The sequence below is a fragment of the Adiantum capillus-veneris genome, chromosome 22 (genome assembly GCF_014529385.1).
Source record: "Adiantum capillus-veneris isolate H3 chromosome 22, ASM1452938v2, whole genome shotgun sequence".
Taxonomy (NCBI): domain Eukaryota; kingdom Viridiplantae; phylum Streptophyta; class Polypodiopsida; order Polypodiales; family Pteridaceae; genus Adiantum; species Adiantum capillus-veneris.
This window is the reverse complement of record NC_140952.1, coordinates 77128725-77150592: the sequence shown is the minus strand read 5'-3', so window position 1 is coordinate 77150592 and position 21868 is coordinate 77128725. Positions and strand designations below refer to the sequence as shown.

At 41.9% G+C, this 21868-nt stretch overlaps 1 pseudogene; it reads right to left on the bottom strand.

Annotated features, from left to right (window-relative positions):
• Window positions 1–3542: 3542 nt before the first annotated feature.
• LOC147429625 (uncharacterized) lies at window positions 3543–4310 on the bottom strand (annotated as a pseudogene).
• Window positions 4311–21868: the final 17558 nt, after the last annotated feature.

Below are 21868 nucleotides of genomic sequence, written 5' to 3'. Positions count from 1 at the left end.
CTCAGGTTTGGGGACCTCACACAATCATAGTGAAATATTGAATTAGATGTAGAAAATACCCATGCTAAGTAGCAATTGAAGGAAAAATACACTTGCTACATAGCACATAGGATAATAGACTATCAAAGACATGTTATGCAAAGATTTTGAGTAAAAGAATTTCTACATAAATGGACAAAATTGCATGTGCTATTAATACCTCTTGTATTTGAAATGGAGACCAAAATGAGCTCAAATCAAAATATTGGGCACACCAATCTTTAGAAGTTCTTCCAAATTATTTATAATCCTACTAACACTCTCCAAATCTTACCAAAATCAAAGAAAGTGAGTAGGGGGTTGGTGATGACATTGGAAATGTTGGCAACGTTGCATGAGAATGAAACTTGGTATCATACCAATTGTTGGAGTAAAGCTTGTAGGAATTCACACGTAGTTGGGAATTAGGGTTGCAGGACCTCACATGTAGCATGGAAATGGAGAAGAAGCTCAAGGTACACAATTAGATAATTTATTATTTAAGTATGCAAATAAGAATTAAGATAGTCTTGGAGTGATGGAAGTATATGCAAAGCATGGGGGGGAAAACTCCTAGTCAGGGAAAAAAGTGTCTCAGTGATCATAAGTGTGTCCACACACATCATTACCATATAAAAACTAATATCTATGACTTTCTACATGAGGATGCTCATGGGATTCTCCGTAAGGATGAACATACAATTTATGATCGGCATTTATTTTTTCCTATACGCATTTTTAATTATGCAGTAGACATGGATATTTATTTTTAGGCATTTTTTTTCCTTTATGGATGAAAGATGACTCATTTATGATTGATTTCTGCAATCATATATGCATGCAATAGATGTTTTCTTTTAGATAATTACATGACCAAGGTCTTCTATTTGGATATGATTATGATTTTGTCTGCAAAAGTGGCAAGATAACAAATGCACACTTTGGTAATCTTTACCTACTGTTCTTTTAATAGGTGCATCAAGATATGCCATTTATGAAGTTTTTATGTTATGTGTATTCTAATATAATTTTTTTATATCGTGAATCTACATGGCTACTTGTTGAGACTGTACTTTTATGATGTTTACAAAGTTTCAAGTCAAGTGGACGGACGAACCTGAAGGAGGTTCCACTTGGGAATGTTGATGTGATTAAGAAACAATTTTTCACTTTTTTGTTCAAGGAAAAAAACCCTTCTCCAAGGGAAGAGTAGTGTGAGTACAAGGATCTTAGGCAAGTCCAAGGCAAGTGGCTATGTGTCCACATGGCATGCATGTTCGGGGATCTCTAGGGCCAAGTAGCTATAAAGAGATTGGCTGGGTGCAAATCAATATGCCATAACCCACAATGTTATAGTAGCATGACTAGAGGTGATACTTAGAGAGCTGGTTGTACAAGCTCCTAGACTGGTTGTCATCTACTACGTCAACCTTAGCAATACATAGTTGTTGTGGAACACAATGTTCCATGTGAAGTTGAAGCATATTGAGGTGCACTATCACTTTGTTATAGAAAGGTTCTTAGCTAGTGGCATCAACCTTAGGTACATGAGGATAGATGGGAAGATTGTATACATCTTCATGAAGGCCTTAGGCTCAGAGAAGCTAAGAAAATTTTAAGCTATACTTTGAGTATAAGAGATGGCAATGATCTTTGTTAAGATTAAGGGGTTACTAAGTAGCAATTAGAGTGATATACTTAATGGAGAAAGACATAACATACACAAGAGAGAGGGGAGAGAGAGAGAGAGAGAGAGAGAGAGCATACACAAGATATACATGGTTCATCCAAGTGTGGGCTATGTCCACACAAGTAGCCACTCACTGGTTTTACACTTCAAAATTGAATTAATTTACAAAGAATGTAAAAGCCCTCAATGGTCATCTCGTCTAATACTCTCTCTAGCTTCCACTTCTTGCCTCTTACTTCATGTGTAGAAGAGGCCTCAATTTATCGATGCCAAGGATCCTCTATGGGATACCCTCTCACATGAGAGGCATCCACCCATGTATAAACATGTTCATTGGTCACCGACCATCGCTCGACAGCCAAGATATTCCAAAAAAAGAGAATATTTTGACGATCCACAATTGTTTTCAAACCTACCTTGTGCATTCAAACTCTCATATAGATGCAACACAATGGGTTTTTTGAGAGCGGAGATTGGTTTTTAATTTTTTGCTAGTGATTTATGCACAATGGCTTATCCTCATAACTGGGGCCTTACAAATGTGCTTTTTAGAATAAAAACTACAAGACTAAATCAAGCTCCATACTTCATTATCTCCCAATTGGAGATTGATTTCTAGCAAAATTGCTTTCTGTTTTGGCTTTTTATCCTTGAATACCAATTGAAGTTGAGCAAAAGCTCAATTTCTCCTTGTTATGTACTTTTTTCAATATATCTGTAGGATTCTAGATTGTGTGCACTTTTCCAAGCTTTAGTTGTTCCTCTTCCAAATGAGTACATATGGAGTGATGCCTCAATTCTATATGCTTTATCTTTGAGTGAAAGCCTAAATTCTTTGTAAGGTGAATGGCACTCAGAGTGTCACTGTACATGAAACAATTGTCTTGCTTATATCCAAGCTCCTCCTAAAACGTGTGAAGCCAGAAAATTTATATGCTAGCCCTCTAAGAGCTACACATTTTTATGTGGTGGTAGGTAGCGAGACCACTTTTTACAACTTTAAACCCAAATCATTGTTGTGCCTCCAATGGTGAAAATGTAGTATGTATTGTAACTACGAGTATATTTGTCACATACCATATTTGCATCAACATATCCTTGCAAACAAATGTTGGTGTCTCCAAAACATAAAGCATTTGTGATTGTCTCTTTTAGATATCTAAGTATCTATTTCATAGCTTTCCAACATTCATCTCCTCTTGCATATGGAAATTTAGACATATTAAACTATCTCCTCTTGCATTTTTTGACACATTTCTTTGTTTAAAGTAAAGTGGCTGGCCAAAGGTGTAGAAACTAGTTTTGCATTTTGCATTGTAGACATTCCTAGTACCTTCTTGATGTAATCCTCTTGACATAGTGTTAATGTCTTCTTCAACCTGTCCCTTGCCATTTTCATACCAAGGATTCATTTTGTAGCACCTAAATCTTTCATTGAAAAATAATTAGCAATTCAAGTTTATGCTCTTTGCTCAACCTAACAATTTCTCTTTCTTTTTTGTAAAGCTAGAGGAGCAGATCTTGGTGTTGCGTATTGAGGTATCAAAGCTGAAAACGCAGCTCAGCAAGCTGAATGCACTCTTATGTAGGCTTGCGAACTTGTTGAACAGACATCTCGTTGAGTTGGCACGCTTGCTGGACTGTTGAGAAGACGCTTGATAATTAGCGAAATGCAAAATCAGAATCATTCCTATGCATATTCATGAACGTACCTCTCAATTCCTTGCCACCGAGAATGGAACCAGTTAGCACGTGGGTGAGTTGTACCACATTCATCATTGTTGATGAAGATGCTAGTAACATCTTGGTATGTTGTGGTCCATGGATAAACCATTCATCTCCAGAGAGCTTTTGTCTTGCCTAATTGCATCCCCCGGCCTTGATAGGGTGTGACCCATGCCGATGACGGATAGTATTTCCCAGTTTTTAGCATTTTGTGCACGGTCGATAAGAAATCATTTCCCAATGGATGTCCCAATCTAAAATTCCAGAACATATGTGTCCTATCAAAGATATTTGCGGGCGTCAAACAAACTTTTTTCTTCAAGTCGTCGCCACCATACAAGCTATACAACTCGATGCCCTTGTTGATCTCATCTGCATGAATATTATGCATGACCACTCGGAAATACGGTTGGTCTTGGTCCTTCAAGCAGTAGCCAAGCATACCTTCGAAAGTATGCATGTTACGTTGCTTCAAAGCACGGCAAAGGACCATCCCACCTGCAGGCACAGCCTTGTCCCACCCCAAGTACTGCTTTACTTTCCTATTTGCTGCGACCAAGGAGCTAGTCCAAAGCCGTATCACCATCTGGAAGTGCAAGTGAAAAAGAGTTCCCCCTCTTTCGACAACACAAATACCAACAGTTGTCTCCCTTTCAAGGAATGCATGCATGGAAGCTAACAAAGCTACATCAATATCTGAACCTCCTACAGACACCGTAACACTAACCTCCATTAGCCTACCGCTTTTCGGCTTCTCAGACCTCCCGCTACGAGCTGGCAATGACTCAACCCCATCCCTTTTTCATTTTTTTGATATATTACCCTCATTTCCACTCTGTTTGCAGCGCACCTCTTCTTTGAGCCGAACCATAGCGCTTTCTATTAAACAAAAATACACAGCACAATACAGACACAACAGCACGCACTGAGCTCCTTGTGCTTGAATTCAGCAGACAATCGCGTCCATAAACAAAAATATACAACAGAATACACACACAACAGCACGAACACACCTCCTTGTGCTTCGATTCAGCAGGCAGTCGCATACGGAAAGAAAACCAGCTGAAGCAGCTCCCAACGAAGATCCCGAGCAGTCACTAAAAGCATTCTCAGTGTTATAAAACGACCAACAACACGCGTTCCTGCCCAGCAATACCCAGTGCCACCTGTCTTGACACATGCCAGAGCGCTTGGCTCGCCTTCATTTTGCTTCCTGGAGTTTCCTTCGCATCTACACTGATTCGCATTAATTCGACCCACAAAAAGTCGTTTTCAAGACCTACTCCTTTTAAGGAATCTAAAGAGAGATAATGACTAAAACAAGATCAGAACCGCCAGTCTTGGCCTAAAAGGCTTTCCCTAATTAAGCCCTAATTTAACTTTAGTAAATGCTTAAGTGTAGCATAGTCAAAAATCCAAAGCTAGGCTGAAATGAAATTGTTACATATCATGCATAGCATCCTTTTCCTCACAGTCATGTAATCCTTCAAAGGCTCACACACCCCATCATTCTTTATTAACCAATTAAGGAGATCATACCTCCCTCCCTCTCTCCCTCTCTCTCTCTCTCTGTGTAAGTCTGTGAGTGAACACTCTTTTAATGGGATATGTCATTTTTACCTTCTCACCTTTCAAACCTCTTGTTGCTTGGATGGAAGCCACATAGTGGGATGACACTTTCACAACACTTTTCTCAAAAGTTTCTAATCCCTTGATTCAAGCTACGTGTAGCTTTCCCATCTACTTGGTGCGATTTTAGGTTTGGTTGTTTTAATGCTCAAATATCAAAAATTGCATGAATATGGTTCCATTCATTAATTAATTTCCTAGCAACATTATTTCAACATGTTAAGTTTTAAGGCTAGGCCCTTAGTTGCAGTCGATGCACACGCTCCCTGGTCTTTCTCGTCACGACTATGGACCTGCACAACCACAAAATTGCAGCAACCCATACTCTCCGACCTCAGCTAGTCAAGACGACATCACAATCAATCTCTCTCTCTCTCTCTCTCTCTCTCTCTCTCTCTCTCTCTCTCTCTCTCTCTCTCTCTCTCTCTCTCTCTCTCTCTCTCTTTCTTTTTTAGAGAAGACTAGTGAAGACGGCCCATGTTCCGCTACCCTCTTCCTCAGATGGCAAAACTCTGTGTGTGTGTGTGTGTGTGTGTGTGTGTGTGTGTGTGTGTGTGTGTGTGTGTGAGATACAGCGTGCACCAAAAAACCTTGCATTGCAGGCATCATATACTGCCTAATGCAGGCAGCACTGGAAAAATCTCCCTGTCGCTTGGCTCGCACACTGACGGATGCCACCTCTCTCCTCTCTCTCTCTCTCTCTCTCTCTCTCCTGCACGCGCCCTTCTCTCCGTCAGTGCATCTGTCTCACTCTATCTTTTTTTTATCGCACGCCAGGTGTCGATCAAGCCATTCCCGTTGCTTCGACTGGCTGGAATTTGCCTAATCTTTTCACTCCCTCAAGCCCTAAGGCATCAGCCAAGATTCCCTTTAAAACAAATGAAAAAAATATTGAGGGGACATATTGGGATCATTGTGGCTACCACATATCTAAGGAGCAACCTCCTGTTTAATTTTCTTTCTTAATTTTGGTGTTCTCTCAAGAGCTTTTGCAACTAATAACTACTCACATGCATCTATAGGTTTTGATGGTATACCAATGAAAATTGAAACTATTGTTGTTTGAGCTTGCTTAATGTCTGCATCATCAAGGTAGAGAGTGTTAGGTGCAGCGGAAATGAGAGTTGAACTTTGCTCAAGATGAGTGATCCGATCGTGCTCAAGGTTCCTTTTACTTACGGAAGGGAGAGCCTTCCGTTCCTTTAATGAGAGAGTGCAAGTGATCATAAACAAAGTGGATAAACACTGTGCATGAAGGTGTTGAGACTGAGAGATAGAGAGAGGAGAATACGACACCAAAAAAGTTGTCAAACCCTCCTCCAAAGCCCCCACTCTCTATGGCGAGAGCGGTCTACTTTAGATTGCACAATCTCTACAATGCAATGGACTTGCCAACGATGAGGACGACGATGAGACAGGCTGAAATGTGAAAATGCTAATGGCTGAAATCGACAAATGTTTATCTGCTGAATTTTGACTCTATGTCGATGACAACAGCGAGTTGGATCTGACCGTGTGGAAGGATCTGCCGGCAAGGTGAAATCTGCGAGGACTTCTACTGTTGTGTCTAACTGCTGAAAACTGAAAACGTTGGTGTTCCTTATGGTCTTGTCGCGGAGAATCTGCAAAATGCTATGGTGTCATGCTGATGCAAAAACGCTAGGGCTGAAAACTGAGTTGCTGAGGAAATCTGCTAACGCTAGAGCTGATCTGTTGTCCTACTGTTGTCGCGGCTGATCTGCGATGCAAAACGCCATGGCTGGTCTTGAATGCGAAAACGCTAGTGTCTCTTGCTGATGCAGAAAACGCTAGGGTCTGCAGGGGGGGATCTTGCTGAGAAGGTGCCTGTTGAACAAAGGTGTTCCTGTTACCTCTTCTGCCAGAATGACTAGTGCTAGGTATTCTTATATATTGACTTACTCAAATTGCCCTACCCAGTATTAGAAAGAAACCGGGGTACAATGTATTTTAACCGGCTAAAATCATAAAATCCCGGTTAGATTTTGAGCTTGCCTTTGAGAAAACTAGCAAATTTACACAAGTTTTAGTGTAAATATCTGCAAAAGCTTCAAATTTTGGCGTAAAAACCGGTAGAATTTCAAGTTTTCCCTTATTTTCTTTGGTTAGGAAAAGAAAAAGTGTCTCTCCTTCTCTACTCTGCATGTAATTATTTTTGCCCATGGAGACTCCACCTCCCTCAATTGGTTTTAGAGGGTTGTTGCCTATCCGTGGCACTATATTGTAAGATGAACGAGGGGTATTTTGGTAATTTTGATAGAACATTTTGGAAATTTTTGGCGGAATATGAGGGGTAGTTTTGAAAATTATTTTGCCTTATATTTTGAAAATTTTCACAAATATCAAGGGTATTTTTATAGTTTTTCCAATATGTACATATTGGAGAAACTCCATCAAATTTTGGTATAGGAGTATGTTGGGAATTTGTAAAATTTGAGGGTTATTTTGGGAATTTCCACAAATCAAAGGTATTTTGGTAATTTTTCCTTTTAGTATATGGTTGTTGATGTAAGCGACATGGTTGTTGATGTAAGCGACACTTGTCAATAGAAAGGTTGTGTGATTACACACAAAGCCTATGTATCATGAACGATTTCACCCAATAGTGACTTAGAATAATGAGTGAATATGGAAACCCTAGCAGATTATAACTTGAAATTTATCGACATCTCTCAGTAGATGTCTCTTCACGAGTTGATGACCTTGGAGGTCCGATGCGATTGCTGTCTTGGGACTACGCCAAAGGAACACTATCTGTCCAAGAGCTGATGGACCATGCTGTGGTCGGCGGCTACAACATTATGGAAGGAATCTAACCCTAATTTTTGGAGCAGGTTTCAAGATGGAAAGCCAGTCGACTTTTCAAGCTCGACTGATGTCGAGATTGTTTTTTTAAAGTTTGAGAACTTGTTTGGTGATCTTGTTTGAAATTTGTTTGAAATGGATAGTATCTGTTTTGAACCTGTTTTGGTGCTGATTTGAATTGTTTGACTCTGGTTTTAATAGTGGTTCCAATGATTGGTGATTTTACTCCCCGGTGGAGTAGTGAATGCTTGTTCATAGTCATGGCTCGGACCCTTGTGGTTATTTGTCAGGGGGAGTATTGAATGATTGAAAAGTGTTGTTTTTACTCATGGCCCGGACCCTTGTGATCATTTACGGGGGGAGTATTGTTTTTGTGACTCCTAGCCTGGGCCTGGATGGTTATGCTGGAGGAGTATCAAGAAGTCTGAGTAGTGGTTACTCTTAGCACCTCCAAACAACACAGGCTACGGTCTGGGGGGGCGTTTGGTTGTAAATGGCCTCTATATCTCCCAGCCTGGACCTTTTTTGGCTATGTGGGAGGAGTGATGAGTCATTGAATATCTCTCAGCCCAGACCTTGTTAGGTTATGCGGGAGGAGTGTTCATCGACGGCTTTATGTTTCTATGTCTTGTAACATGCATATGTGAGCATTTGTGTTGCATTGTGATGTGCCAACCACTGAATATTTTTAATTGGATGAGATTGCATGGGTATGTAATTTTAGTGCATCAAAACACCTGTGGAAGATCAGTGCGTTCTGGGTGTGATGGCTAATTTACTACGCCGGAATATCAAGAGTTCCAATTTGGAAGAAAGGAGAAGCCAGCTTCTTGATCAAAAGAGCCAAAAGGAGAAGCCAACTCCTTGATCAAAAGAGCCGAAAGGAGAAGCTAACTCCTTAACAAAAAGAGCAAATTGATTGTCCCTTGGAAATTTTGAGCTAACTTGAGTTGTTTTGCAGATATGCTGTAATCACGAGCGATTACTCTCTTTCAAGAAGAGGAGATGTCACAAACTGCTAAGGTGTCAAAGCCCTGACAGATGGAGCCAACTTACAGATGCTAGCCGAGGGGCCTAAACCCTAAGAAGAACAAGGAACAAAAGAAGAAGTCCTACCAACTTATGGGGACCACGTCCGATAGGGCCCCAGGTGACATAAAGGATTAAAATAAAGCAGGAACCACAAAGAAAGACTTTCACCAAAAATTGATGACGTGGCAGCTATACGGGCAATTTCCAAATTTTGCGTTGACAACGTTGACGTGGTAGATTTTCGTAAAACGTGCTGAGAGTGTTGACGTGGCAACTGTACGGAATTTCGTGATTTACGTTGGCAACTTTTTGGCATTTCATTTAGACCAGAAGCTTTTGAGTTGGAAGGCTTTTCATGTGAGCTTCTTTTCATAGGCCAAGGACCTTTAAATATGTGCTAAGGGCTCATTATCTGGCATGCTTCCTGGAGAAGGTGCAGAGCATGGAGTTCCAGCTTGTACTCTGTTGATGCAGTATAAAGAAATACCGAAAGGGGTGCCAAGGTTTGGGGCCAATACTCTCTGGGGTGGAATTCCGCCACTCCGTGTCGTATGTTGTCTCTCTCTTTCAACTCAGTTGTTATTGAAGTGCTAAAAGTTTGTTCAATCAGTTCTTTTTCTATTGGCACGTGGTGTCTATCTTGTGACAGTTTATATAGCAGTTTGACATCACATTCTCTAGAGGTCCGTTCTTGGAACACACCAAGGTGCAAAGAATGGCATCTTACTCAAAAGGAACTATACAGACATGGTGGTCTACTCTGTTGTTACGCAAAGAAGCACCTGCAACGCAGGTAAAATTCAAGAAAATTTTCACGTCAACTTGGATATCAAACGAATATGAAAGAGATGTCATCACAACTTGGCATCATTTGAGAATTAAAAAAATATATAGTGGATGATTTATGCCAAAGGATTTACGATACTTATTTGCTAGTGTCTTTGTTTCCGAAGATTACTTTGAGGGACCAGATTGAGCGGTTTTGTTGTGGTTTGCCAAAAGAAATTTAAGAGTATTATCTAGAATAAAAGTCCGAGTCTTTTCAAAGACTTATGGGACATACTAAGCAAGGATTTAGAATGCATGCTAGCTCATTGATTTATCATATAGACAGGATAGTATCCACCTCAACATGTGTTAGGGTAAGAGAGTTCAAGTGAAGAGAATGAATCAGGGGACCGGATGACAGCTCATCACAGGATTTTGGAGCAGTAAGGGAATCTGATGGTAGCGCATACAAGGGTTCCGACGAACTAAAGGAACCAGATACAAGTTCATTAAAGGATTCCGGAGAAGAATAGGGATCAGATGATAGTGTGCCTTTCACAAAAATACGAAAGCATAAACTGACTTTTAATTGTACTTCAGATACTCAAAATAATTGGAGAGAGAGAGAGAGAAAGCTTGCCACTTCATTGGGGACCAGAAGATGGGCTGGTCTCCCCCATAAAGAGATTATCTTTATTACTAAGGGAGAATCTTTACAAGCACAGGAACGGGGCAAAAGCCCGTCCTCTATTCTTTCTTTTTTGCTTCTGATTGAGAGAGTGAGAAAACTACTCTCCGAGTACTGAGGGGATTCTCCCTTTGCTGTGAGATTTTGGGAAGCTCTCAAAAGCGAGAGTCTATCTTTCACAAAACTCAATGGAAGCTCTCAAAAATGAGAGTCTACCTTCCACTAACCGTGTCCCTTTATTCATAATCATTTTTGCAATAAAAACAAGGGAGAAACATGCAAAATGCACGCACACATGCTTGCTGTAATTTTATGCACATAACCTGAAAATGTTACCTGAGCATGTTCCAATGCCCATATAGAGACCTTTTTCGCGATGGAATCGTATAAAATTTTGTGTATGCGTAGTGTAGGTAGGGAAGAACTAGATTCTATGAGTACTTTGCTGAAATTCACCCTAAAGGAGCTGATTAGGGGCTGAAAACAGAGAATTTACAGCCACCACATTCTATGGAGAGAGTGCGTGATGTAACTTCTCGCGATGAATCTTCACCAAAAGTTGGCTATGGCTATGAGAATCCTTATTCTAAACAATGGGAGCACGAGCCGCACATGTCGCAAGGGTCTACTCTCAAGCTTCCATGGAGGGCTCCAATGCATAGAGCATACTCACAATAGGGGGGGTACGAGCACTGCCAACACTCAAAAGAGGGGGAGAGGCTGCATTCTTATAGACTTTAGCAAGAAGGGGGTGCTAGAAGAAGAGAGAGGGTGAGAGTGAGAGAGAGAGTCACTTTGCATTGGTAAGTGTGCCAAGTGGCACACTTAGTTAATAACTCTAAAACCATTCGACTTTCACAGTTAAAAATTCCTAAGCTATTAATGAAATATGCAAATTGACTCACGATTGCACACATGGATGCAACTAATGAAATGTCTAGCACAATATTGTACCAGCACTGCTCTGGCATTACGTGTTTACATTTGTCCAGTCATTTGGTCCAACACAAACAATTTAAAATATTTTAACTGACTTATCCTAAGGCTTTGAAAATAATGCAAGCCTTAAGATTACTGTCCTAAGGACCCTATCTCATTCATGTGCTTGCACTGACGCGCGTAATTTTCTGAGCTTAAAATCTGAGGCTACTATCTACCCCTTCATTAAAGACTCGATTTCCCAATCACTAGGGCTTCAGGGTATTTTTTGCTAGGGTCTCCTTGAGGTGCTTTGGCCCAAATTTGGGTGCACTTGAGGCTCTAGAACTGCTAGTTCTATTATGATTTGCACACAACTAACTAGATAATTATTTTCTCATAAATAATTTAATTATTTACAAAGTCTGACATTGTTACAATGCCTCAGGGTTCCGACAATTGAGACTGACGTGCCAGTGGGCACGGGAGGCTAGTGAGGCTACCAACAGGTCCCAGGGCACAAGGAAAGAAAGGAAAGGGAATCAGCTAGTAGATCAGAGAATTCCATAGATTGAGATTGAGGTGCAAAGGACAAGGAGGCCAAAAGGGCTACCAATAGGTCGAGGGGCGCAACAAAAGAACAGAAAGTTTTGCTAGGTCCACCGGATAATTTGTCCAGGGGTACTTTTTGGCCCTTGATGCAAAGTGGATGGAGGAGGAGAACCTCGCAAATTCTCTTCAAAGAGAGTTGTACCTTGAAGCTTTTGGGCTATAAACAATGTCTATGCCATAAGTTTTTGATGAATCAATAGGTTGAATCTGGTGCGGTTGGATTGCACAAGAGGGGAGCCACTCCAATCCTTTGTCACAAATTGCCTAGATTAAATAATATCACTAATTTTTCTTTGCAATTTTAGGGCACTTACAAGCTGACAATATTTTGCGAAATGAATTTATGAACTGTGTGCACTGAATTGGAAATTTGCTTAATTGAATTGAAACATGTGCTCTTTCATATGTATATTGTTAGAGACATGTAGAGAAGATGAAATGTCTACAGCATCTTGCTTGATGAATGATTTGAACTTAGTGAATCTATACATTTGTTAGGGATCAGATAGATCTGGATGTGATGGCTAAGTGAATGAGAACTAATTGGGAATTCTAGTGCATCAAGATGTCTATCTGGATGAGATGACTGGATAGTGTTGAGTGCATCAAGAGTTGCAGAATAAGGAGATGATTGCACAGTGATCTAGGTACATCAAGAGTTTCTGGACGGAATGAGATGGCTAGATTGAATGATTGAAACATGGTGTTCAATGTGAAATAAGTGTGTGATTTTGTGAATTGTATGCTATGTGTGTTATGAAATAAGACGTAGCTAAATAGATTTTTGAGTAGATTAATTAATGGATCGAGAGAGATAGATTTCACACACAAGAGATTATAGAGTAGAGAGAGAGAGAGAGAGAGAGAGAGTACACACGATATATGTGGTTCACCCAATGTGGGCTACGTCACGGGAAAGCAGCCACTCAATGGCTTTAGCACTTCAAAAGAAGAAGTAGTTTACAAAGTGATTAAACCCTTAATAGAGCTCCCGCCTTGCTTCACTCTCACCATCTCACACTCACCTTGTTGCATCAACTTCACACTATGAAATGTGTGTAGAAATGGCCTCCTTTTATAGGCCAAAAGGGCTGCCCTCTCTTATGAGAGACAGCCATGTGTAGCCGCCCTTGTGCGAATAAGTCCAAATCGGACCCTCCAATCCGCCCATGTGTGGCCGCCCTTGAGAAGACAAGTCCGCTTTTGAATCTGGCCACCGGCCATTGACTTCCGACCACTGGCCATCAGCCATTGACTACCGGCTACCGGCCAACCGACCGGTTGTTTTCCGACCACTTTCCGACCGGCGTCCGGCCATAATATTCCGGCGAAAAGGAATATTCCGGTGAGGGGAAAAAAAAGTCTCGGGGGCCTCCGCCCCCGAGGCCCCTTAAGTTGCCCCTGAATCTTGTCCGTGAAAATTTTGGTTTCCGGTGAGTGATTTTCCTTCACGCACGATGGCTTCTCCTCATAATGGGGGCCTTACAAATGTGCACTTTTACCATAGAAAATTACAAGGGTAAATCAGGCTCCATACTTAACAATCTCCCACTTGGAGGCTGATCTCCAAACCAAACCTGTGACTGCTTTCCATTCTGGCTTCTTATCCTTGAATGCCGATTGAAGATGAGAAAAAGCTCAACTTCTCCTTGTTGACCACCTTTGTAAACATGTCTGCAGGATTTTCACTTGTATGCACCTTTCCTAGCTTTAGCTGTCCCTCTTCCAAAAGAGTGCGTATGAAGTGATATCTCACTTCAATGTGCTTTGTCCTTGAATGAAAGGCTGAGTTCTTCGCAAGATGGATAGCGCTTTGGCAATCACTGTACAAGACACAATTGTCTTGTTTGAATCCAAGCTCTTCTAAGAATCTGTGAAGCCACAGAATTTCTTTGCTTGCCTCCATCATTGCTACATACTCTGCTTCTGTGGTAGAAAGTGAAACCACTTTCTGCAGCTTTGAAGCCCAGCTTACTGTTGTGCCTCCAACCGTGAACACATAGCCAGTAGTGCTCCTTCGAGTATCTTTGTCACCTGCCATATCTGCATCAACATACCCTTCTAGAAAAATATCAGTTCCTCCAAAATACAAAGCATTTGTTGTTGTCCCTTTTAGATACCTAAGTATCCACTTCACAGCTTGCCAATGCTCTTTACCTGGGTTGTCCATGAACCTACTCACAACTCCCACTGCATGTGCAATGTCTGGCCTTGTCCAGACCATAGCATACATTAGAGAACCTACCGCTGCAGTATATGGAACTTTAGACATATTGGCTATCTCCTCTTGTGTCTTTGGACACATATCCTTCGTTAGTTTAAAATGACCAGCCAAAGGTGTAGAAACTGGTTTTGCATTTTGCATTGCAAACCTTTCTAGTACCTTCTTGATGTAATCTTCTTGAGATAGCTTTATTGTCTTCTTCGTCCCGTCCCTTGATATTTTCATACCAAGTATCCTCTTTGCAGCACCTAAATCTTTCATTGAAAAAGATTTGGACAGCTCCTCTTTTAGGTCTTTGATGTCCTGCATGTTAGCACTTGCAATCAACATGTCATCAATATACAACATTAGGATGATGAATTTCCCATCTCCCAAATTCTTCGTGTAGACGCAATGATCCGAGTTGCATCTTGTGAATCCATGATCCAACATCCATCGATCAAACTTCAAGTACCATTGTCTTGATGCTTGCTTTAAAACATAAAAGCTCTTCTTTAATCTGCAAACCATTTTCTCCTTACCTTTTACTTCATACCCCTTTGGTTGAAGCATGTAGATTTCCTCCTCTAAGTCACCGTGAGGGAATGCCGTATTTACATCCATTTGCTCGAGATTTAGATCATGAGCAGCCACAAGGCTTAAGACAAGCCTAATTGAGTTCATTTTTACAACAGGAGAAAATATTTCATTGAAGTCAATACCTTTCTTTTGAGAAAAACCTTTTACCACAAGCCTAGACTTGTACCTTTTCTTCCCACCTTCTTCTTCCTTCAGCTTGTACACCCATTTGTTTTGAAGTGCCCGCTTACCTTTAGGCAACTCAACCAACTCCCATGTTTGGTTGCGATGTAGTGAGTCCATCTCCACTTGCATGCTCTTCGTCCATTCTTCTTTGGATTCATGTTGCATAGCTTCTTCGTATGATTCCGGCTCTCCAGAATCTGAGATCAAGAGATGGTTGAAGGAAGGAACAAACCTTTCTGGAGGTCTACTTGCTCTTGTAGATCTTCGGGGAATAGGTTAAGGCTCCTCATTTGGTTGACGTTGTTGCACATTGTCACTGTTTGCAGTCCTTGAGTCTTCACTGTCCTCAAGCTCCATGTACTCATCACCTGTTTCTTTTGTTTGTTTTCTTTCCAAGTAATCTTTGTACATATTTTGTTCGTTAAAAATTACATCCCTACTCCTTAAGATTTTACCATCTTCAGGATTCCATAGGCGATACCCAAAGTCACCTTCTCCATAGCCAATGAAGAAACACTTTTTCGACTTTGCATCTAGCTTTGATCTTAGGCTTCTATCTATGTGCATGAAAGCCTCACACCCAAACACTTTGAGAAATGCATAATTCACCGGTTTACCTGTCCATGCCTCTTCTGGAACTCCCCCATCCAATTCCGTTGAGGGTGACCGGTTGATTAAGTACACAGACGTACTTACAGCTTCCGCCCAAAGCTCAAGCGTTAGGCCTGCATGTAGCCGCATGCTTCGTGCTCGCTCCATGATTGTCCTGTTCATCCTTTCTGAAATACCATTTTGTTGAGGTGTCCTTGGGATTGTCCTTTGCCTCCGAATTCCATTGCTAGCACAAAAGCTTTCAAAAGCTTGGCTGCAATATTCGCCTCCATTGTCGGATCTGAGGCATTTAACCTTGGTACCTGTTTCATTCTTCACAAAGGCTTTCCACCTTTGAAATATGGAAAATACATTGGATTTATTCTTCATGACATAAACCCATGTTTTTCTAGTCGCATCGTCTATGAATGTTACATAGTACAATGAGCCACCAAGTGATGGTGTACTTGCTGGACCCCAAACATCAGAATGAACCAGCTCAAGTTTTTTAATTTTTCTTTCATTTCCTGATTTTTGAAATTTTACCCTCTTTTGTTTACCATAAACACAATCTTCACAGAACTCTAAGTCCACTTCTTTCAAAACTGGTAGAAGCTTTTTTGTTTGAAGGATTTGCATTCCTTTGGCACTCATATGCCCAAGTTGGTAGTGCCACACCGCACTGTCAACTTCTGTAGTTGATGCACAAGATGAAGGTTGCGTGCTAACAGTACACAAGTAAAGTGTACCAACATTTTCTCCCTTGGCAACCACCAACGATCCCTTTGAGATCTTCCACCATTTGTTTCCGAATGCAATGTTGTGACCTTCATCGTCCACTTGTCCTGTACAAATCAAATTTTTGCGAAGAGAAGGAACATGCCTAACATCTTTAAGCTTCCATTCATTTTCGTTAGCAGTTTTGACAGAAACTGTACCTGACAAGCTTCATCATCTCCCAAGTATACATACCCAAAATTACCTTTGGTGTAGTCTTGGAAATGTTGCTTGTGTGGTGTCGCATGGAATGAAGCCCCGAAATCTACTATCCAGGAATTAGACACATTGTCTAATGCGAGAATTAGAGCATCTTGCTCTACTTTACCTGCCACATTGGCCTCCGATGTTGGCTTGTTGTCTTGAGACTCTGTCTCCTTCTTCTTCTTCTTGGACCAGCAATCCTTCTTGACGTGGCCCTTCTTGCCGCAGTTTCAACATTCAAGAACTGACTTTGTGCGTGACTTGCTCCGTCTTGAGCGATCACGACCCTTTTGGTTTTTGAACCTCTCCTTAGGCCTTCCTCTTGTTTCTACTGACAATGCATCACTTGATGATTCTCCTGTGCTTCTCCTTCGCATTTCCTTGCTTAGGAGAACACCCACAACATCATCAAACTTAAGAGTATTTGTGCCAGAGATAGAATTACTTACAGTCATCACAAGGCTGTCCCAACTATCCGGTAGAGATGATAGTATAAGGAGAGCTCGCACTTCGTCATCGAAATTGATTTTCACTGATCGAAGTTGACTTATGTTTTTGTTAAAGTCATTTAGGTGTTCTGCAACTGAACCATTCTCTGCCATCTTTAGATTGAACAAGCGCTTCATAAGAAATACCTTATTGGATGCCGATGGTTTCTCGTAGAAGTCGTCAAGTGACTTCATCAAGTCCTTCGTGGTCTTCATCTCCGAAACATTGAAGGCCACCGTTGACGCTAAGCTTAACCGAATTGTTCCCAGTGCCTTTCGATCAAGGACAATCCATGCTTCATCTTCCATCGTTGCGGGCTTCTTTGCAAGACCGCCTAGTGGCAAATAGAGGTCCTTCTGGTAGAGATAGTCTTCAATCTGCATCTTCCAATTTTGGTAGTTTTTACCGTTGAACTTCTCAATCTTGAGCTTCCCTTCCTCCTCCATAACTCCCACTCAATTCAAGGAATCCTTTCCTTGAGATAATTTAGCTACGAGCAAACCTTGCTCTGATACCAGTTGTTAGGAAATAAGACGTAGCTAAATAGATTTTTGAGTAGATTACTTAATGGAGAGAGATAGATTTCACACACAAGAGATTATAGAGTAGAGAGAGAGAGAGAGTACACACGATATACGTGGTTCACCCAATGTGGGCTACGTCCACGGGAAAGCAGCCACTCAATGGCTTTAGCACTTCAAAAGAAGAAGTAGTTTACAAAGGGATTAAACCCTTAATAGAGCTCCCGCCTTGCTTCACTCTCACCACCTCACACTCACCTTGTTGCATCAACTTCACACTATGAAATGTGTGTAGAAATGGCCTCCTTTTATAGACCAAAAGGGCTGCCCTCTCTTATGAGAGACAATCATGTGTAGCCGCCCTTGTGCGAATAAGTCCAAATCGGACCCTCCAATCCGCCCATGTGTGGCCGCCCTTGAGACAAGTCTGCTTTTGAATTCGGCCACCGGCCATTGACTTCCGACCACCGGCCATCGGCCATTGACTACCGGCCACCGTCCAACCGACCAGTTGTTTTCCGACCACTTTCCGACCTCCGTCCGGCCATATTATTCCGGCGAAAAGGAATATTTCGGCGAGGGAAAAAAATTCTCGGGGCCCCTAAAGTTGCCCCTTATTCTTGTCCGTGAAAATTTTGGTTTCGGGTGAGTGATTTTCCTTCACACACGATGGCTTCTCCTCATAATGGAGGCCTTACAAATGTGCGCTTTTACCACAGAAAATTACAAGGGTAAATCGGGCTCCATACTTAACAATGTGGATGTATCCTCTTGTGAGGATAGTCATGGGCATGATTGCTTGTTTGAAATATAAAATGAAGGGATATAAATATGATAATAACAAGATTTAGTAGATCAAGACGTCCGTGAAAAGATTAGCACGGTCTGGATGTGATTGCTAACTGATTACAATGATTATGGTTTGTATATGAGACCCTCAACAAAAATATGATGTGATCAGTGAGACTGATGGCTTTGTAGAAGTGCTGGATTTGGTGCATGAGCACATAGAGCCAATGTCAATTGAAGACAGTTTATGTCCTTTGGCTATTTTTGCGGGCGTAATTGAGGGCGATTACAATTCTTTCAAGAGGGGGAATGCCAGAAAGCGTTGATGTGGCATGACAAACTGGAAGAGAAATGGCCACTTGGACCAGAGAAACTAAAGAACTGAACCTAAATAACTTCTATGCATTGGTCGAGGGGCCTAACCCTAAAGATCCCAAAGCTTGAACTTTGAGGTGAATTTTTGTAAAATGCAATGACGTGCTGACATGGCATACTGTACGGATGATGACGTGGCAGGACAATACAAAATTTCCATGTTTGCACTCATGATGCCACGTAGCAAGCTATACGGACGATGATGTGGCAGTACAATGCGAACTTCTACAAGTTATGTTGGCTAATTTCAGCGCTACCTTTTGGAAGAAAATTCTTTTGGGCTTTAGTGCTTTTGAGAGAATTGCTTTTGGGGCTCTGCTTTTGGGCAACCCTTGTATTGTTTATAAGTGGCCCTGGGTCCTCACACTACAGAGCATCTGGACGCATAGTCTAAGAGCAGAGGCCACCCTCCCGAGTTGTACTTTGCCATGAGCAATAATAAAGAAATACCGAAAGGGGCACCAGTTTTTGGGACCAATGCATCTTGGCGTGGAACTCTGTGGTGCCTTGCCGAATCTCTCTCTCTCTCTCTCTCTCTCTCTCTCTCTCTCTCTCTCTCTCTCTCTCTCTCTCTCTCTCTCTCTCTCTCTCTCTCTCTCTCTCTCTCTCTCTCTCTCTCTCTCTCTCGCTCTCTCTCTCTCTCTCTCTCAGAGTTCAGTGATTTGGCCATTTCCATTGTGGGTTGCTATTGATTTCTGGCTTGGAGTGTCCAAGCCTGTAACAATGGGACATATGGTGGTGGAGGTGCAAAAGGCAAAGGTAGTCGTGTTTCAGAATCTACATGTGGTCGTTCTCCTGAAGCCATATGCTAGAAAATGCCTCCTAGAAACTAAGATACATCCCTAGAGCGAGTCTGTCGTAAGAGGTAATTGGGGTGATTTTAGGAAGGGTCAAGAGGAAGAGAAGAATAAATTTGAGAAGGTTGGGGAGGAATAACATGGTTAGTAGGAGGATTCAAGGGGCCCAAATAGCTGTGAAAAGCTTCCAAGTCAATTCTGTCATTCCTCAGATTCACTCCTGTAGATATACCAATTGTCGAACCACATACTAGGCATGTTTCTCCTCAGGTTGCCTCTGAGTGGATGGGCTAGGTGGATTTCCACCTTCGACAGTGTGATCTCCTAGTTCTTTGTCCATGTTGATAGGATCGTGCTTCAATTTGCAAAGGGCAAGGAAGCAAGATGTGCTTTGATACCACTGCAATCACTTCTGGTGCGAGCGCCGCACAAAAACACAAAGATAGTTGCAATCTACACAAATAGCAACACTTTAGCTCTTCAAAACACTTGAATACTGTGGAGGGAAGAGAGAGACAAGATGACACGGCATGGCGGACTTTTGAGCCAAGACTCACTGGCCCCAAAGATTGGCACCCCTTTTGGTATTTCTTTATTATTACTTTTCACTATGTAAAACTCCGAAGGGTCCGAATCTCTCCGCGACTTTGCGTCTAGATGCTCTATGCAAGAGTGGCCCTCCAGGCACATATAAAGGTACAGGGGATGCCAAAAGAAAATCCCTAAAGCTGCAGTTCAAAAGCACCTTGAATCTAAAGCCATCTATGTCTAAAAGCTGGCAACAAAAGCATCCAAAGTTGTTAGTGCAATTTTCGAAAATCCATATAGCAGTGCCACGTGATATTCAACACAAATCGCGGGCTCCGGTACAGCTACCACGTCATCAGTCCTTTTACGCAATTTTGTGTGTGTGTGTGTGTGTGTGCACCTTTTGATATTTTAGACCCTTGGCACAACTTTATTAAGTTGGGATTTCTTATGTTTCTTTCGCTCTACTAGTCTTTAGGCCTCTCGATCGGTTCTTGCAAAACTCAGCCAAGTTAGTCGGACAAGACCCGAAGGTCACACAGATGCTCCTAACACCATGTAGATGACTTCAAGAGAATTGATCACAACACAGAGGATTCTCACTTTGGCCAAGAGATTGACATGGACCAACTTTCTAGGGAAATTGAGTCTGGGGCGGGCCAAACGAACGCATTGATCAGATGCGTCTGACCTCGATGCAAAAACCCTAACCCTTAAAATTGTCACCCTAGCGTCTCCATCAATAGCAGAAGCGTTTCTCCTTCATGAACCACATCACGAGAACATGAAGTTGCAGATCCAAGTAGATTACTGATAGATCCAAGTGAGATCCACTAGCATTTCTAGATATCATTCCTTAGCCTCTCTGTATCGCCGAGTCCAAGCATTCAGTGCATGATCTTATCAGCACCTTAGCATCTAGATTTCAGCCCTTTGCCCCTCCGCATCATTGAGTCCAATCCTTCGATGCATGATCTTATTGTCGATCCAAGCATTCAATGCATGATCTTATGAGACCTCAGTATTATCTAGATCCATTGTATCAGCATTTGTGCAATCTAAAGCAAAGTAGTCTTCCGAAACAAAGACACTGGCAAATAAGTACCCCAAAACCTCTGGCAGTATTCATCCAATGTATCTTTCTTAGTCACTCTCAAGTGATGCCAGGTCGTGATGACATCTCTTTCATATTCGTTTGATGTCCAACTTGACGTGATGATTTTATTGAGTTTTACCCACGTTGTAGGTGCTTCTGTGTGTAACAACAGAGTAGACCACCTGTTGGAATTAGGGTTGCAGAGAAACACACACAGCTTGGAGAAGACAAAGGAAGCTCAAGGCACACAATAGAGAGTGTGTTACTTAGTGTGCAATGGAAAGATAGATAGCCCTAGAGTGATGGGCGTATATACAATGCACTGGGGAAAAAACCTCCTAAAGAGGGAAAAAATGCCCCGGCGGTCCTAGTGTGTTCACACACATCACTACCACATGTATATGGTAACAAATCCCCCCTGGAGTGATGCGGTTAACAAGAGCTGGCACATGAGTAAAGAGAAGTGCCATGCCCTAAGGACAGAATCAGTCCACAAAGGGGAGTAAGCCCAAATCTTTGCGGAAAGCTTCAAGCTTCTCACGAGACAATGCCTTTGTGAAAAGATCTGCAAGGTTGTCCTGTGTTGGCACATAAGCCAAGCTGATCTCTCCTGTTGAGAGCCTCTCCCTGACATAGTGGTAATGCACCTCAATGTGCTTTGTGCGAGCATGAAAAACTGGGTTCCTCGCAACTGCCAATGCGCTCTCACTGTCAGTGTAGATAGTGTTGGCAGTGTCCTGTCCAACACCCAAATCAGCCATAAGGCGTCTGAGCCATACACACTCAACCGTAGCTGTGAAGACTGCCCTGTACTCAGCGTCACAACTCGA